Source organism: Megascapheus bottae, chromosome 22 (genome assembly GCF_031878675.1).
Source record: "Megascapheus bottae isolate mThoBot1 chromosome 22, mThoBot2.hap1, whole genome shotgun sequence".
NCBI lineage: Eukaryota > Metazoa > Chordata > Mammalia > Rodentia > Geomyidae > Megascapheus > Megascapheus bottae.
Genome location: NC_143530.1, coordinates 29,477,415 through 29,491,984, shown reverse-complemented (window position 1 = coordinate 29,491,984; position 14,570 = coordinate 29,477,415).

Below are 14,570 nucleotides of genomic sequence, written 5' to 3'. Positions count from 1 at the left end.
CCTGCCACATCTACCCAAATGGTCTCGCTGCTCAGCAATCCCAGCCTAATGATTCAGTACTTCAAGGTTGAGCTCTGCTTTATATATGCCCTGTCCCCTGGACTGGATTACAGCTTCTGTAGGGACCTTCATAGATAGCTTAGCTTTTTAGACTGTAGCAGAGTATTTTACAAGATCAGTACATTGGGGTTAATGGGAGACAAAATGGGATGGGTAAAAAGGTCTTCCCTGACTTGCCTCTTAGTGACTGATTCTTGGAGCTCTGTCTCAGAATAGCTCCTTAGTATTTGGTATGGATTTGCTGTTCCCTTATTCTGGAATAAGATTTCATGGAGCACCTACTGTGTGCCAGGCACTGTGGTAGGTGCTAAAGGTAAATAGTAGAGAAAATGTTTTCTAATTTAGTTTTGTTGGTTGAACTCTTATTTATTTATAAATAAATGGTGGTCCTGGGACTTAAACTCTGGGCCTGGGCACTGTTCCTGGGCTCTCTTTGCTCAAGGATAGGACTCTGTCACTAGAGCCACAGCTCTACTTCTGTTTCCTGCTATTAATTGTAGATAAGAGTTTCATAGAATTTCCTGCCCAGGCTGGCTTTGAACTGAGATACTCAGATCTCCACCTCCTGAGTAGCTAAGATTACAGGTGTGAACTTTACTCATACCTGGATGAACTTTTATTGTAATTTTATTCAAAATAACTCAGAAAAGGTTAAAGGTGAACCTTGTTCTGCTGGGGGGGGGCTGGAAAAATCTCAGTTTGGTGTCTTTAATTTAAAAAAATTACTAAAATGTAAATACAATGAATATTCCAATTAAACATATAAAACAACTATAAAATCATTACCTTTAAAACACAGTGCTAGTCCTTCCAAGATACATGAAGGTAAATAGCTAGGGATCTGCTTTTGTTGAGTATTTGATTTACTGAGATGCTTTTGGCTTCTCCCTCTTCAGATAGCAATTTTATAATATTTTCCTGTGTGAGGGTGAGCATGCTCATTCCATCTTTCATCTAGCATTATTGATTGAATTTGTTATTACAGATAGCCTACAAAAATGACCTTTTCCATTTCCCAGTTAGTTATTGGTAAACTTTTTTGGGTCAAATTTGAACAAACATCTATTGAACTTCTTTCATAGAAAAACTAAAAGGCCCTTTCTAATGTTTTCATGCACTAATTGCAAAAAAATCACAGGAATACTTAAAGAAACATTCAAGCTGGGGACACAGGTGAACCATTTTGTCATCAAGGCACTTATTAAAAGTTTAGGCTTTTATTAGTATTTTATTGGTATTAGTGGTTTGTGCCAACTCCCTGAGAGTATAAGCTTTTCTCATTTACTTAGAAAACGAATTATTATTACTCCTATTACTACCACTATTGTGGTATTGTTGTTATTACCTTAATATTAGTGATAGTGGTGTTTATTATGGTTAGTTATATGTTCTGCCACTTGAAGCATGCCTTCTTTCTTTTTGAAAATTGTATTTTATTGTACAGAGGGGTTGCAGTTACATTTGTCAGGTATTGGGTACATTACTTCTTGAACATTGTTTTTGTCCCCCTTTCCCTCCTTCCACCCCCTCCCAATCATCTTATTTTTCCCCTTCCCTTCCCTATTTCAAATAAACAAATAAGTACAACAGATTAAAGAAAGTTTGGACAAATGGAACTGCATTAAACTGCAGAGCTTCTGTATGGCAAAGGACATAGCTAGCAAGTTAAATAGAAAGCCTACAGAGTGAGAAGATCTTAACCAGTCATATAACAGACATATGGAAGACAAGGGCTTCATATCTAAAATATATCTACAGCCTTCTTTCTTTTTTGGTTTTAGTTTATTTTTTACTTTTTCCTAATACTGGCTTTGGACCACAGTGCTCCTATCTCTGCCTCCCACACGGCTGAAAGTACAGACATGCTCACTCATACTGAGGTTCTTACTGTATTAATTGGAATACAACACAGCCCAAAGAATTTGTTTTTTACTTCTACCTAGAACACAGTACTTCCTCTGTATGTTACTTTTGATTTAACATAAAGTAGTAAATTGCAGTAATGTAACAACTTACTCTTTAATACCAGAATTATTCTCATTGGTTGAGTTGTTTTTCATGGTGGCTTCTGTTTATATTTTATCTATTTTTCAACTGGAAATTTACCTTAGCTTCTTAGGAAGTAAATTTAATGATGACTACAGTAAGATGCTTCTTTTTTAAACCCAAGATGAGCTTTTATTGTTTTATTCATTTTGCTGATATGGTCTCAAACATCTTTTTAAAATGACATCTTCAAGCTTTATAAAAAAAAAAAAAAACAACTCCATTTGAAGCTGGGTCCTGGTGGCTCACATCTGTAATCCTAGCTACTTAGGGAGCTGAGACTTGAGGACAGTGGTTTGAAGCCAGCCCAGGCAGGAAAGTTCATGAGACTCTTATTCCCAATAAACTACCCCTAAAAGCCAGAAATGGAGCTCTTGCTCAGGTTTAAGTTCTAGTCTTGAACAAGAGAAGCTCAGGGACAGTGCCCAAGTCCTGAGTTAAATCCTCAGAATCAGTACCAAAACAATAACAAAAACTCCATTTGCTTTACAACTGAGTTGTATTAAGCTGAGCAATGAAGTATATTTCTAATAGAGGAGAATTTCTATTTTGAGGAATGCTTGTAGAAACTGAAATCTTTGCCAGACAACTGAATCTTTGGCTCACACTTATAACCCTAGCTACTCAAGGGGCTGAGATTTGAGTATCATGGTTTGAAGGCAGTTTGAGCAGACAAATTGGATTTTTATCTTCAATGAACCAACAAAAAGCCAAAAGTGGAGCTGTGACTGAACTGGTAGAGTTCCAGCCTTGAGTGAAAAAGCCAAGCAAGAATACAAGTCCCTGACTTCAAGCCTCAATATTGATGCACACACACACACACACACACACACACACACACACACACACACACACACGCTAACCAAAACCAAAAGCCAAAAATCCCTCAAACCTAAAAACAAAACAAAATAAATGAATCCTTCATGTAGAACATCAAATGTCTGCTCATCACAGTCCATTTCAATCCTTGAGTCTCACACTGAACCCACACCACTCTGGAATTTGATGCTGCGGAAATGTATAAGACAGCCACATCTGGGCCTGAACATCCAGTGCTGATGGGTCCATAAATTGGTGGAGGTGCTTTCCTGGAAACAATTCCTATGCCACAAGCATAAATAATCACTCTACTCTCACTTAACCAAGAGAACGGATGCTTGGCTCTATGGCCTTGATTGAGTACCATCCCCAAAGGCCTTTGGCCAGTCCATTCTACCAGGAGATCTTTAGAGGTTGTCTTGGATGTAAGACCCTTGAGGCTGACTTCTTTGGTGGCACAGTAAGTCAACCTATGGCACAAGATATGCATTGGCCCTATGTTGACATCGAAGACTGGAGTGCTTTAGGACAGTGCTTCGCACAGTGGGGTCAGTGGATACCTAGATATTTAAGAGGTGAAAATCAGGCCCCACCCCAGACCTATCATATCAGAACTGAGGGCTTTGGGTGGTTCTGATGCTTAAGAATGGCTTGGGAATGATTGTTGCTGAGTTATGCCATCTACTATGGTAACCCCTGGCCACATGGCTGCAAAGTTAATTAAAAGGAGATTGAGGACTTTCTAGTGCTCAGTAGCTGCATGTGGCCAGTGTCCAGCAGAATGGGGCATATACTTACTGAATATGTCTACAGTCAGCATAGACAGTGCTGCTTTAGACTGTGCAGCATCCAAGTGCAACCTCATCCCTAACTTCTTCCTGCTCAGGGCCCAACTATAACATTTATCACACTCTAATGGTTTTGTTTATTTATTTGCATTTTGCAATGCTAAGGATTGAAGGATTGAATCCAAAGCTTTGTGTATGCTAGGAAAGTGCTCTATTAGTGAGCTACATCCTTAGTTTTCTCATCATTATTTAGGTACAGTCATATCTGTCCATTGATAAACTCTGTGGGCTATAAGTCTATGCATTTTCCATCTTTATAATCACAGAGCCTGGCTATGACCTTAGAACACATTATTCATGGTTTAGTCAATATGTGTACAAGAAACATAAATGAAATATACCCAAATAAACTATTCTTATAAAATGGAGACACTTTTGCTAAGTTTCTTTTGTAATTCTTAAATGTTTATTTTTGTCTCATTCAGGAAGCTTTCACTTTATTATAAATGCTCTGGTTTGGGGGAGACTAAACTCATTTTTATTTGATGAAGGCCAGTGGTCTCCAAAGAATACATTGGAAACTTTCCAGTTATACATTACAATTATTTTTGGAAACCCAATCTTTTTTGAAATAGTCTCTCTTTGTGTTTCTGTGTCTGTGTTTCTGACTGTCTCTATCTCTTTCTCTCCAGAATCACCAGATTGTTATTGAAATAAATAACACAGGCAGGGAGAAGCATTGATGATAATGCTATTCATTCAATAACACTAATATAAAAGCCACATTATTCCACCTACTTACATCATTTTTATCTAGCTCATGAAAGGAAGATAATTTAATTTCAGGAGATTGGAAGCATTGATTGAACAGGGAGTCCCTAGAGCATTTATTAGACAAATGAGACCAATGAAAAAGAAATGTATTTCTCATCTTTAATTTCCATAAAAGATTTATAGCCAAACACAAGAGAGTTGATTAGGAAAATGCCCCCCAAACCTGACTTGTTCAAGACCTTGAAGCCAGACGTGAGCAGGGAGCTGAACAAAGGTAGCCTTGGGTTTTCTCCTGTATCATTACCTCTTAGACTTGCTGTTTTAGTTCCGAAGCCAAAGGCTACAAAGCCGAGGAGCAGCCATGGCTCCAATCTACTGCATTTCAAATCACAGACCTTCCATATTAATTATAGCCATTATTATAGGGTGCACCCCTTACCTATGATTTTTTCCCCTCCAGGATGAAAGGGATTAAAAAATAGTTAAAATCAGATTTAATAAATGTTTCAATTTGGGCTCAGTGGAGATGAGATTGGAGGAGAATTTGTGTCTGTGTTAAATAAATGACAAAGGGGCTCCGTTTCCTCCTCCTATCAGGTCATGCTCACTTCAGTCTCGCCATTTTTCTCGATGACCTCATTCTATCCAGCTTTCTCCCAACCCCAGCCATTGGTATTTATCTGCATTTTCTAACAAGAAAAGTGTGAGAATTCTCCTAAGCGTTGGGAGACTGGTGGGGTGTGGGGAGAGAATTACAATCTACAATGGCAGTATGTGACTCTAAAGGGTCAAGGCTATGATGAGCAGGCTGAGAGGACCCCTTAACCACCCCCCCAAGGCAGGTCTCTTCTTTCCCACTGCTTGCAGGCATGTTTAGGGCTTTCGGAAGTTTGGAAAGCGTGGTCAACACACTCCCTGGATTTTGCCCAACGCTTCAGTGAAATTCAATTTGAACAAGGAAGAGAGAACTAAGGGTAACTTTACTCCATTACCAAAGCCTGTTCCCATGTCTGGAGCCTGGAGCATTTCAGGAGGAGGGGAGATACAGTCCATGAAGTATGGATTTCTAGGGGCAAGAAGGTCCAGCTCTACCTCTTATGGGTTGTATATGGTCTCCGGGAGCCTCAGTTTGAAAAGGGTGAAGTAGGGTAAAATTCATATAAAGGGAATGTCCTTCGTGTCCTACGAAGATTTATCTACCATTGTCACTTGAGATTACACTGGCATCCCATTCATCACGGCAAGCTTTTTGAATTTTAGGTCATTCCTAGAAGTCATTTCCTTTCTCTAATCAATCCTATCTCTTCCAAGTGTGGGCCCTGCCCATATGCCACACATGTAGTGACGCTTCAGATCCCTGGGCCCTCAGGATGTCTTGAGCAGCCCTGCACATCCCTTGGAGTGTTTTTGAGATTGGTGGGATCTCTATTCCCAGAGACATCCCAAGTTTTCCAGAGCCTGGGAGCACCTCTTCCCTTCCTTTGAGGATCTTTATGTCCCTAAAGAACATCTGGACAATTGTCCAACTGAGAGGTAGCAGACAATCTCTCCCTCTCCAACCTGGCATTTCCTAAACCCGAGCCTGGAGCCACAGGCAGATCAGGCAGCCTGCTCTTCCCTAGGATTGAGTGGGGTTCTCCTGCTTACCTTAGTATGCTACCACCACAGCCCTAGAGGATGAGGGTGGGGGATGAGGGGGTGGGGGGGGATCCTGTCCGTTGTGAGAGCCAGGATGCACTTTTTCCCTTCAAGGGTAGAGACTGTAAACTGCAGTAGAACTCACCAAATATAGGAATGGAAACAAAAAGGGAGAGCATCCAGGAATTGTGGGAGAAGAATCAATGTTGCAATCACTGACTTCAAGAAGAAAAGAGGGACAGAAAGAGGATTTGAAGAAGTAACAATGGAAAGCTCACAAAATTTGGCAAAGTACACAAAATAGTACGTGCAAGAAGACAAGAAACAGGCAAACCATAAGCTGAAAACAAAGGCAAAGAAAAAAAATACATCGAGAGTAAACAGAGATGTTGATTCTAATCAAATGGATCTGTTGTTTTAATGGCAATCCTTTAAAACACCAGAAAGGGGGCAGCCGGGAGTTTGGCCTAGTGGTAGAGTGCTTGCCTAGCATGCATGAAAACCCAAGTTCGATTCCTTGGTACCACATACATAGAAAAAGCCGGAAGTGGTGCTATGGCTCAAGTGGTAGAATGCTAGCCTTGAGAAAGCCCAAGAACAGTGCTTAAGCCCTGAGTTCAAGTCCCAAGACTGGCAAAAATATCAGAAAGGTAAATTTAGAAATATAAGCAGATAAGCTTACTCTAAAATTTATGTGGGAAGAGCATGGGTCTTGGAATGGTAACACAATCTTGACAAAGAACAATAAAGAAGGGAATTTGTCTGATTCAAAGTTTTAGTATGTAGTTATAGTAATTAAGACTGTGTGGAAGGATGGATATATGGATAATTGGAACAGAATGAAGAATCTGAGAACAGAACTATACAGATCTACCCAATTTTGTGTGTGTGTGTGTGTGTACAAACTAAAATGGATTATGGGCTTTAAAGTGAATATGAATCTTTAAAGCTTCTAGAAAAACCTTAGTGTAACATTTTGGGGGTGAGATAAAAATTTATTAGAATTGTCATCACAGGTACAATACATGAAAAGGAAAAAAATCAATACACTAGGCCTCATAAAAATTTAAATTTTTCTCTGTAAAAGCCCACATGGACAGGATAAGAGAAGACATGAACGTTGAGCAACTGTCTGCAAATCTTAGAGTGTAGGAAGGATTAATATCCAAGAACTCCTGAAATGCAATAATCAAGAAATAATTCAATTAGAGACTAGGTACAAAATAGAACAGGAGAATCCTCTAGTACCTCTAGTAGTAAAGTTAGTATATGAGAATGCTCCTCATTCTTGGCCATTGTGACAGTTAAGTATGACTCAAATGTTCATAGTGGTCAGACATGGAATCAACCAGGATGTACTTCAGCCTGTGGATGGTTAAGTGTCCTGAGAGTCACAGGGACTGAATACTGCTGAGTAACACAAAAGAAATGACGAACGCTTATAGAGACATGACTAACTTTTATGATTCCCCAGGGAATTATGCTGAGCAAAAAAAAATCTAATCCTAAAGAGCAATGTTGCATTTATATTACATTTATAGAATATATGCACAGTCCACTTCCGTACTGTTTCCTTTTTAAAAATTATTGTACAGATGATGTACAGAGGCGTTATAGTTACATGAGTCACGTAATGAGTACATTTCCTTTTGAACAGCATCCTCCCCTCCCTCATTCTCTCCTAGTTTTTCCTTTCCTGATTTCCTTACCCCCAAAGTTGTATAGGTCATTTCCAACATAGTGTCTAGTGGGTTTCACTGCTGAATTGGTTTACTCTTTGTTCCACCATTTCGGCCTCCTTTCTTTCTTTCTTTCTTTCTTTCTTTCTTTCTTTCTTTCTTTCTTTCTTTCTTTCTTTCTTTCTTCCTTTCTCTCTTTCTCTCTCTCTCTCTTTCTTTCTTTGTTGGTCATAAGGCTTGAACTCAGGCCCTGGGCATTGTCCTTGAGTTTTTCAGCTCAAAGCTACCACTCTAACTCTTAGGCCACAGCGGCACTTCTAGTTTTCTGGTGGTTAACTGGAGATGAGTCTCATGGCTTTGAACCGCAATCCTCAGATCTCAGCTCCTGAGTAGCTAGGATTACAGGCGTGAACCCCTGGCACCAACCATATGTCGGTGGTTTTCTTGGGAGGGTTTGCAGCAAGGGCTTTACCTTGTCCAGACTCCTCCTTTTGGACACTTTTGGCCAATATGAAATGCAGTTTCTTTCCAGAAGCAAATGAAAGGACAACAAAGTTTCTCCTCCCTTGAGATGTGCTACATTATCATCACTTTCTAAATGTTTGGGGAATGTGATCATAAATATCACTGTGGAATAAATTATGTAGAATATGCCAAAAACTTCAGGGAATAAGCACCCTCGTTCTGCTGATGTTAGTAGGGAGCCTCGTAGCTGTCCTCCCAGGAAGCTCTGGAATTGGACTAGCATTTTGGGAGAGAGGAATAACCTTTCCGTAGAGGTATTGCTTGAGTCCAAAGTTTGACGTTGCAGGGTGGATCATTTCATTACGGAGTTTCTGCATAGCGGGTGGATTTTGTGAGCCAGGGAGATCATGATCTGACTGAAAACATGTAAATGGTGGGGTCCTAAAATAGTTTTCTCCAGTCAGATAACAGAATGACAAATAGAGTCCAGGAGCTGCCCTGTTGCGTAGATTGTAGATACTCATTCATTAGGTCCCCTGTGGCCCTCCATCTAACTCTGAGGAGGACCAATTCCATGATGAGGCAAATTGGAAGTTCTTGAGCAATATACTGGTTGCACATCAGGCAGACCTTACTGCTAAAATCTAGGAGTAATGAACGCACTGAGAAGGACTAGGCAGAGGATGGATGGTGGGGTGGAGCAAGGGGGAGAAGGAGCCTGCTCTAGTCCACAGGAATGGTAAGCCATGGTGTCTAGAGGAAATCAGCTATCATTTTTTCCTGTTGCAGAAAACCACTGGGATTTTTCAGAACAAACTTCATCATTCTGTCTATCTTTTGTGGGTTTTTTTTGGTACATTCCGGGATAGTCAGCTCAAGATGCTATTTTGGCCATCGGAAACCAGATGGACCAATGTACAGAAGGACAGAGAGGTGGTGGTGTTAGAAGGGTGGCTGTGAGTCACTGAAAGTTTCCTCAGGAAGAGTTAAGAGTGCTCCAACAGAGGAAACACCAGCCCCAGGAAACACCAGCCCCAGGAGCTGGTGTTTTCGCCCAGCTTTGGAGTATCTCACTGTTCCTGGTCCTGTGGGGGTGGCTTAGGGTTTAGCGTTATTATGCTGGATGAATCATAATTCGTGTATGGTATGTTAGAAGCTGAGACTAAAACATTCATGAACTTTAGCACAAAAGTTTTTTAGGATTTGGTATTTAAAGGGAAATGCTCTGAGGATACCAGGTTATATCAAGTGCAAGGATTCTGTGGAAGTCTAAAAGAAAGCATCTGACATGAACAGTGTCCCAACAATCTTCCAAGCTTCTTGAGAAGATGTGTTATATACAAAGGAAAAGGTAATTAGAGATCACAGACTGTGGATTTCACACAAACTGTTGGAAGAGGCGCCATGCATATAGAATGGGAGAAAAACATGCACCGAGACAGAAAGTTTATTATGTGTTTAGAAGAGGGGATAGAGCAGTTCAGATGAGCAATTATTTGAGCAAACATGCAAAGGCAAAGTTAGCCAATTAGGAACTGCATTGGCCACAAGTGGAAGAGACTTAGAATGGTTGATTAACCTGACTGGTATTTTTCTCTTCCAACCTGGAGTGTGTGTGTGTGTGTGTGTGTGTGTGTGTGTGTGTGTGTGTGATTGATGATTGGACCTAGGAGCTCATGCATGCTGGACAGGTCCTCTTATCACTTGAGCCACAAGCTCTGCCTTTTTGCTTTTGTATTAAGTTTTTGAAACAGGGTCTTACCAACTTCGAGGGGGTTGATCTTGTAACGGTCTTGTTTTCACCTTGCTAGTGGCCAGGGTAATAAGTAAACATAACTATACCCAGCTATAGCCTGATATCTGGAGGTAAGCAACCCAGGAATTTTTTTAGTGGTTTTTGTGCTGTCAACAGAATCCTGTTCATCACCAGGCTTTTCATTTGTCCATCCTGACTATGTGGAGTTGGTCCTATTTAGCCACAAGATGGCCAGTTGTTCCAGTTAAGCATGGGGTAAGTGGGACACAGGGCCAAAGTTCTTTATCTCAGGTCAAGAGGCCATTCCACTCATGCTAACTAGAAACACCTTGCCACCAAGCACAAAATACAGGCTCTACTGCCAATAAAGACATGGAGGCTTGAGGGTGAGTCAAACAGGCAGGGACAATGCATGGTGGGATGCTGAAATCTGAATGGGTCAGAAATCTGGGGCAGGGAGTTTGGCCTAGTGGTAGAATGCTTGCCTAGCATGCATGAAGATGGGGTGGGGGGGTTCAATTCCTTGGTACCACATATACATAGAAAAACCTGCAAATGGTGCTGTGGCTTAAGTGGTAGAGCTCTAACATTAAGAAAGCCCAAGGACAGTGTTTGGGTCCTGAGTTCAAGCCCCAAGTGCTTGAGGAAATGCTGTGACTGGACCTCATGTGATCCAGGGTCTGCTGACACTCAGACCTCGGGTCCCTGCAGGATTTCTTGTTGCTTTCAAACACACTCATGAATAAAGACACCTCGACTCTCCAGCTGCTCAGACAGTGCTGTGGTCTTCTTTCCATGCTTCCCTATGGCAGCGCATGGTCACCTACCTACCCTGCCAGGGCAATCCCTAGTGTCACCAGGGCTTCTCAAGTGTCCTAGTGCCAGCTTCCTCTCCAAGTGCTGGTCATGATGTGGCAATTTCAGTGCATAGACAGCCCTGTGACCAGACTCTGATCTGGGCCCACTCATTTTTATGAAAGACAATGAAGCCATCACCTGCCTCTGTCATCTTCCCTCTAAGACCAAGGTGACATGGACAGTTCAGTTTGTAGGAAGACTGGAAAGAAATGCCAAGCCTCCCCCACTTATCCTTGTTTTTCTTTCCTGAAAAGAAAAAATCCTGGCTGCTCAGAGGGATGGTTAGACACTTAGGGGGAGATAATGACACTTTGGATAACATGGTGGGAAACAAGAATTCATCACTTTACTAGTTCTGAGTAGAATTTTATTTTTTTTTGGCGGGGGGGGGGAGAGGGAGACCAGTTTCTAAGAATTTGGCACATGCACCATCCTAAAGTAGAAGGCAAACCCTTCTGCTTCTGCCCTCACACTTCGGGGGTATATGTCTAGGGTCCAATCAGATGGGAACTTTTGGGCTCTGGTTCCCAGGTGGAGGGCTGCCTCCAGCAGCACATGGCTAATCAATCAAACCAAAGATGCACTTCTCCCAAGAGGTAAACAAGTGAACGTCTGCCAGGTCCAGGAGAAGCTTTTGTAGATATGAACCCTGTGGAGATGCTTCTCTTTAGAGGATCTGACTGGGAGACACCTTTCCTTTCCTTTCACTTTTCAGTTTAAGTGCTTCCCTGTCTTTTTTGGAAGCTGCTCACTTACCCCAAAGCATGCCACTTTGATTTTTCCTTAGCTTGACCTTGATGCCACTCAAGGTATATTCCTTTCAATTTCACTCTCATCTTTTGTGTCAAGACCTCCTCTATCTCTATACTCTCTTTCACAGATTTAGCTTGTAAATGTATTTTTTAATAAATCAGAAATGATATAAAACTGAAACACTTCTTAAGTTATTTTCATCATTAGTCTTCAAAGTCCCCATTCTCCCCATATTTTAATTTGTTAATGTTGTATTTATTTTGGTGCTGGAGATTGAACCCAGAGCCTCACAGATGCTAGGTCCTTTGACCTACACCCAACTCCATTCCAACATAATCTCCTACATAGCAATTCTTGCCCCATTTCCTTAATAGCTACTCTTCACTGCACTTTGCTACATCCCAATATTTTCACCTAGTGTGTTCTCCACTCACCTTTGCACTATTTGTGCTTTAGCTCCAATGAAGCCCACGGTGGAATGCCATTCCTGTGAATCTTGCAGTTAAGTCATGGCTCCAGTCTCCTGTATTTCTTTGCCCAGGCATAAATCTGTGCAGAACATTGTACCTATGCTGAAGATTTTATGAACATGTTTAATGTGGTGGTTTCCCATTGGCTGCCCTTCTTTCCTGTGTTGGGGAGATTAATTACTTCCTACTCTTTCCAGTCTTACGTTAGACTTGGCTCAATATGTTGAATTCAGCGGGCTTTAGATCAATGATATTAATGAGCGACTGAAGGCTTTTACCCTGTCTGGCAGGTTTAACCCTTGTTGTACCATTTCCTTGGTGTATTTTGACAGTCAGTGAAAGCAACGGCAGTGGATTGTTTCCTAAATGGTGAATTTACTTGATATAAAGAAAGAATTTACGTAATTTCTTGCAGTACCTTCCTCTCTGTGATTGGCTAAAAGCTTTCACCTCTCCTCCACTTCCTGCATTCAAATCCTCACTCCTAAGATCATAGGAACAGAACCCCCAAGAATGGAATTAGCATGCTGATAAAAGAGGCCCCATAGAGCTTTCTGTGTCATGTGAAGATACAAGGAGTTGTTATTCTGCAACCCATGGCAAGGCCTTTACTAGAGTTCAATTATGTTGTACCTTAATTCTAATCTGCTAGACACAGAACTGTGAGAGTTAAATTTTTGTTGTTTCAGGTAACCAGTCTGTGATATTTTGTTACAGCAGTCCAAAACCAAGATACTCTCTTAGCAATCATCTCAAAGTAATCTGTTGCACTTTTGAGGATCATGGCTTAAATAGTCTTTATATAAATGTATGCTCTTGGTATCATTTTTCTCCAAGTCATAGCCAAGCAACCCAAAATACTGCTGTCATCGGGGTGTTCTTTTCTCAATATGGGTGGGAGACAGAGCTGAAGAGTTCAATACTGGTTCTTCAATACTTTGGCTTAGAAAAGACACAAATCAATTCTACTCATAGGCTATTGGTTGACCTACATAATGTTGTCTTGCTTATTAGTAAATAGTAACTATCTCTATTCAGATACACTTTGGCTTTCAAGAGTTAACTCGCACTTTAAAGAACTTTATTGTGGCTGATAGTCTGGAACAACAAGCTCCATATATCCTTCCAAAGCAGAGTTTTTCTTTCTTTTTTTCTTTTTTTCAATCTATAATGGCTCCTTTAAAGAAGAATTGTCCTTACATGAATTTTTTTGAACACTGGCTAGTGCAGGCATGGTGAGGCATGTCTAAAATTCTAACATGGAAGAGGCCGAGGCAGGAGAATTTTGAGTTTGAGAACAAGAGGAGATATGTGACAAAACCCTGTCTTTAAAAAAAAAAAGAATTACTGGCCAAAGAGAGCCATAATTAGTTCTTGCTTAGTCAGCTTCTCCTTCCATAAATCATGTCACTCAATGCTGTCAAATAGTGCCTTCTTCTGACAGTAATGACATTTTCATATCATCATTACCATAAATTTGTATACATAATGAGTGTTCTGAGAAATAAAAGGATTTTGTGCGACAAGAATTTCCTTGCTTAAAAAATTACAAATGTCTCTTTGAATTTTATATACATAAATTTATATATACAATTTATTCTATTATAAATGTTTATATGTTGAGTTGCATATATAAGATAATATATAAGGATGCATATATCATAAAGACAAATTACAACTGTAAGGCTTACAACCCTAAACTTCCTGTCCCCGTCCTCCTTCCAGAGTCTACTCTAATTTAACTATTCAACTGTTTCTTTGAGGATATACCTTCAAACAGATGATCACTCATTATGATATTTCATAATTCCCTTCCTACTTGTGTTCAAATTTAGGAGTTAAATTCCTATTGTGGGAGATGAAAAGCTTGAGCTTGACCGGGAGTTTGGCCTAGTGGTTAAAGTGCTTGCCTAGCATGCATGAATACCCGGGTTCGATTCCTCGGTACCACATACATAGAAAAAAGCCGGAAGTGGTGCTGAGGCTCAAGTGGTAGAGCTCTAGCCTTGAGAAAGTCCAAGGACAGTGCTCAGGCCCTGAGCTCAAGCCCAGGACTGGCAAAAAAAAAAAAAAAAAAAAAAAGAAAAGCTTGAGCTCAAATCTACCAACCTCTATTACACACATTTTCCTACTGGCCCCATCAATGTAAAAAACCGTGTAGAGTTTTTGGTGAGTTAATACTCTGTTTATATCACCACGACCATAGGAACCCTGTTCATAGCCAAAGCAAGTATTGTACTGTGAGTGCATTTCTATTATTACGTGCAATTTTTTGTTTTTCCTGGAGTTTATCGTTGATTTAGTTTAAGGCATATTTTTTGTTGTTGTTTCGTTTTTTTCTTTGTTTTGGTAATGGGGCTTGAACTCAGAGCCTGGGCTCTTATCTCTGAGTTTTTTCACTCAAGGCTAGTGCTCTACAACTGAGTTACAGCGCCACGTCCAGTTTTTCTGGTGGTTAAATGGA